Source organism: Epinephelus moara, chromosome 21, assembly GCF_006386435.1.
Source record: "Epinephelus moara isolate mb chromosome 21, YSFRI_EMoa_1.0, whole genome shotgun sequence".
NCBI classification, from domain to species: domain Eukaryota; kingdom Metazoa; phylum Chordata; class Actinopteri; order Perciformes; family Serranidae; genus Epinephelus; species Epinephelus moara.
The window spans coordinates 2,026,944-2,032,223 of NC_065526.1; positions in this window are offsets into that span (position 1 = coordinate 2,026,944).

Here is a 5,280-nt window from a genome sequence, read left to right on the forward strand (position 1 = left end):
ACTGATATGCATGCTAATAGCAACTTGTTATTGGTGAATATGTGCACGTTAATATATGAAGAGTTAACATAATGTTTGCAGCTGTGTATTTCATTTAATATGATGTAATAATAAAAGTTTCTCCTCAGTCAGATGTTGTGTTTCAGCCTGAGGAAGATTTCTTGGAGCAAAATCTAAAGTAGTTTTATTCTTTATTCTTCCTAATGTAACTGCAGTGAATGCATCTGTAGCATGAACCACTCACAGCTGACATTACTCAGACTGACCACAGTGTGGCGCCTGAATCCACTCATGCAGCTCTGCCTGCATCATGCTCTCAGTCATGTAGTGGGAGTGACCTAATTATTGTGTCTTGAAGAGAAGCAGTGCTTCATCAGTGAATTACACTTCCTGACTGGTGCAAGTATTTCAGATGCCCAGTGTGCAGTTCATGTGAGCTAACACATGTGAATGGAGCTGGCTGTTCAGGGTCGAACTCTGCAGCTTCTGGGTATTTACATGGAAACTTAACAGCCCATCAGTTACTCACATCCCATCTGAAAGTGGCTGCCAAAGCCCCGAGCTGTGGACTTCCTCCCAGCATGTTGTTGTTGTGTCTGTCTGTCCAGCTCTGTTGTCACACAAACCTCCAGCTCATGACTTATTTATCCGCTGCTCTGTGAGAGCGGGGAACTGTTCTTTGAATCTGGCTGAGAGATTAAAATATTAATTTCCTCTGCAGGTCTGCTGTGCTGTCTGCAGGGGAGAATATACCGGTTGTGAGAGCATGATTATGTAAGATGTGCAAGGCTCGCCTCTCACCAGACTCTGACCTGTCCCCCATCTTTCACTGTGACACAGACGCACACACACTGCACAGCAACGGTGCTCCAGTTCATTTAGCTGGAAAAAATTATTCAGAAGGAGCAAAGAAAAAAGTAGACATCAGAGTCTTTGCTGGCAAATGTAACTGAATTCAATTAACCAATGAGAGAAATGAGTAGCCCTGCTTATATGAGCACTGTCTTATGTATTTTGACAATGATTCCTAAAAATAAAATGTTTTCAGGAAGCCAAATCACAGTAAAACTCTTGGTTCAGAATTGACTAAAGACATTAATATCAAAATTTCCAGATTATAGTTATTAATAGAGGGTTTTTGACTAGTGATGTCACTGCACAGCTGATTGTTGATGCTACAGTAGGACTTGTGCATCATGTGACCGTTAGCTCTCCTGATGGCGTCTGCACTCAAAGTTAGGTTTCACTTGTGTTAAAAGAAGAGTTACAGTATATGATGTAACATCCTGCGGACACAGTCAGCAGCATGACTTATTATGACAGAACTTCCACTGATTGTCTGGGTGACGGTGACCCTGGATTATCAATCCCTGGATCATTTTTTCTTAGATAACAGAACTAATCTGGATGGAAAGTCTGTCAATAATCTGGCAACTAACACAGCTCAGAGCTCTAATTACAGAATTCATTTTGCTGAATGCAAAGGTTACGTGTGACTCCATCACAACTAACCATTACTATCTGTTACAGGAATAACAAAGTGACGTAATATTTTTTTACTATTTAAAGAAAAGAAGCTTGATAAATTAACGGAGCTGTATTTTTGGCTGATGTTCAGAACCTGCATGAGGCGTGGGGCTCCCCCACCCTGGGGTTAGAACCACCCACCCTGGGTTCGGACCTGGAACCAGGAACCCTCTTGCTGTGAGGTGACAACGTTAACTACTGCACCACCATGCAGCCCCAATTTTTCACAATTGATTAATTGATAAAATGAAACAAAATAAAAATTAAATTAAATAAAATTAAATTAAATATATAGGGGTGTTGGTGGCTTAGTGGATAGAGCAGGTGCCCCATGTACAAGGCTGTTGCCGGTTTTGACTCCAGCCTGTTGCCCCTTGCTGCATGTCTCTCCCTCTCTCTTTCCCCCTTTCACACTTCACTATCCTATCAATTAAAGGCAAAACTGCCCTAAAAAATATCTTAAAAATTAAATAAATAAATAAATTAAATGTATAACCTGTGATCATATGTAAACAACTTTTTGCAGCTTAAACTGAGTGACATTTTTTGCTGGAATTTGACTTTTTTTGTAGCTACTTTGTTTTATTTTCGTATCACATGTACATTGTTAATTTGACCATTTTACAAGGTAGTTTGAAATAAAGTAGCTTTAGTTGACCAAACTAGATTTCTACCTTGGATAGCTTTGCTGTAGTTCACCTTCTTCCACTGTAAAGTATTTCTGCAATAGCTTGGCCCCCACACTGGGAACATCAACAACCCCACAAGACTTTGTCAAGTAAGGGACCTTGTCAAAAGCTCTTAAGATGTTTATGCCATGATTATAATGACTGCAAGAAACTGCTATGCTTCTTGATACTGGTGCATTATCAGATGTCATGTACATCTGCTACTGAAACTGATTTGTTAAAAGCACACAGCGTAAGCTCTGCTCAGATCGAGCCCTGTCTACGTCCACTCTTCCCTGTGCTTCTTCCCACAGTCGTCCTTGAATTGACATTGGGGCCTCCGGTGCACCTCCTTAAAAAAGTCGATCTGTGTGTTTTTTTAAAAAACCATGAATAAATAAGTGTAAGAAGCGTTTAATGTCCTGCTTTGCGTCACTGGTTTTCTGTTACAGTGGGTTCAGTTGTCTCTGAAATAGACTCTTGGGGTGGAACAAAAGGGATTAGGTAGCCTTGTCAAACACGAAGAGGGGATCAGATTGTCAGGTCCACCCGCGGTGCTTTCCCCCTCCTGACCATGGAGCAGTTGAAACACAACATTGCAGTTAGTGAAGTGAGTAACGTGGATTTTAACAGATGGACTCGCCTCACATGCACGAGTCAAACTAATGATATTACTACAGGACAGAATCCAAGATCAAGGATGTCCAACAGGTTCCCATCTGGTTGCAGAGAAGCGTTCACCACTTCCTTGTTTACAAACTACTGTAAATGGTGGAAAAGCCCTGAGTCACAGTATCATGACAGGAAAGGGGCAAAATGCCGTTTCAGCCAAATGTTGTTATTTTAAAGGGAAGGGCAATAGACCGCAGCTTGCCCCAAACGATGGTACACATATTTTCACAATGAGGGTCACTTGTGTGTGAGCAGGGCTCAGGAAGGGCTGTCAATAGACCCCTTTATGAGGCAGTGCGGGGGGAATTAGGCCGTCAATGGATGGGACTAAGCCACGTATGCCATGTGTCCACACTCGGCCCTGGCCTGTTTGTTTTGATGGCAGCACGAGACTGGCGTGACTGCGGGCCTTGTTTACGTTGGATGTGTGTCAGGCAGGAGAGTTCCCACTCGGTGAGAAACTGACCTCTCAGATTGCATCAGAGCCACAGGTGCAATCCATTTCCAGTCAAAACTTCTGGACTCACAGCTGATTTACCGTATTAGAACAAAAAGCTCTGACAGTTTGAAAAACACAAGTTATGCATGTGCGAGACAGAGGGGTGATTCATAAACAGGGCTTAGTGTGCAAAGTCTGTCATTTTAAGAACTGCTGCTTGTATCTCAATAGATGGATGTCTGGGTTTCTGCTTCTCTAATCTTATTTAAGTGCCATTTTAGGAAAGAACAAATGTTAAAATGCCACTTACAGGGCTGCAGCCGTGGTCAAAGTTAATTATTAGTTTTATCATAATTGCAGTGCACTTGAAAAGCACCTGGAATGTTACTGCAGACTAAAAAAAGGTTTGAACTCATATTTTAAATATGCAACAAGTGTCAGAATGTGATGAATGTAACATGTCTGCAAGCTGGCGTTGACTTGTACTGTAAAACTGACTCATGCTCTCAGTGCTGCAGTTAGAGGAATCGTCGAGGAGGGACTGCAGAGAAAATAGTTTTCCAGTCTGGCAGATTGACTGTAACTCTGGTTCAGCTGCAGGTGAAGCTTGAAAACTAGTCAGACCGGGAGCAGGCTGGTCTGGGAGGGGTGAGTTTCCACAGTAACTGAGGAAAGGTTTAAATCACCCTCACAAAAACAAACCTGATGTAAGTCTGTCTTAGCTGGTAATCTTGATCAAACACCCTGCAGGTTCTCACACCTGTCATGTGCTAAAATTACAACAGTTTTGTTTGTTACACGAGAGATTTCTGTACATTCTGATTCTGTCCTTTTCTCTTTGTGTTTTAGAAGTGGGTGGGGCTCATCTGGGAACGTGTGACATCCCATGTTTTCATGCACCAATCAGAGCTTAGAAACATTTAAAACCTGATGACGGTTGCTTGGCTGTTTACTTATGTTACATGAGTTTTTCTCACAAATATTTATTTGGTAAAGTAACACCACCTGAACATGTTGTTTTTGCTCCAGTGCATTAACTTGCAATAAATCAACATCATATTAATATTGTGATATTAGACTAGATCTCGTCATAATGTGGCACAAATGTTGTCTTTCCCTGGTTTCAAAGGCTGTGTTGCAGTGAAGTGACGCAATTTTCTGAACTCACCGACTGTTCTAGCTGTTCTAATATTTGTTTTTCCCACTATCAACATTACTGATCTTTATTTATCAAACATTTCACTGTGTTAATACTTTATGAAAGCAAAAATAGTCAACTCAATAAATATTGAGGTATGTAGTCATTTGATTTGACATTTGATTTTCCCCATACTGCCCAGCCCGATAGACCAAATCACGTTTGTTTACAATGACTTCTGGAAGAGAATCCCTGCATCACGTACATATGTACAAATGAAATGGTGCTGAGCAAACACTCTCAGATAGTTAGTGTTTTAAAGGGCCTACCTAAAAGATATCAATATCAGTTTAAGTGTACGCTGTTTAGAATATTAGAACAGCTTTAACTTGCTGCCAGACAGCCCTCTCTGATGGGGAATGGAAGCTATTTTCTCGAAGCCTCCAGACTCCATTCACAAAACAGTAATTTTACCTTGCAGAACACAGGTGTTGCTGGTCTAAGGCTGCCTTAATTGACCCTTTGCAAGGTCCCGCCCCCTGACGCAGACTGGGCCGGCTCAGACCAGTGTATGACAACAACACAGCTGTGCTCCATTGACTCTAATGCAGTCGTTTCAGATTTCCTTCATTTTCAGGCTGGTGTTGTAGATGTGGAGCTAAATGTTGTGCCTGGGAAACATTGTGTATTAAAGATACTCGTTACCTGGAGAGGTTGGAAACAGATATATGTTTCTTCCCTGTTCCAAAACCAAAATCAAACCCTGAGAAGTGTAGGGTTAGCTAGCTAGCTACTGAAGATATAGCCTACTGAATGTATACACATGCTGCTTTTGC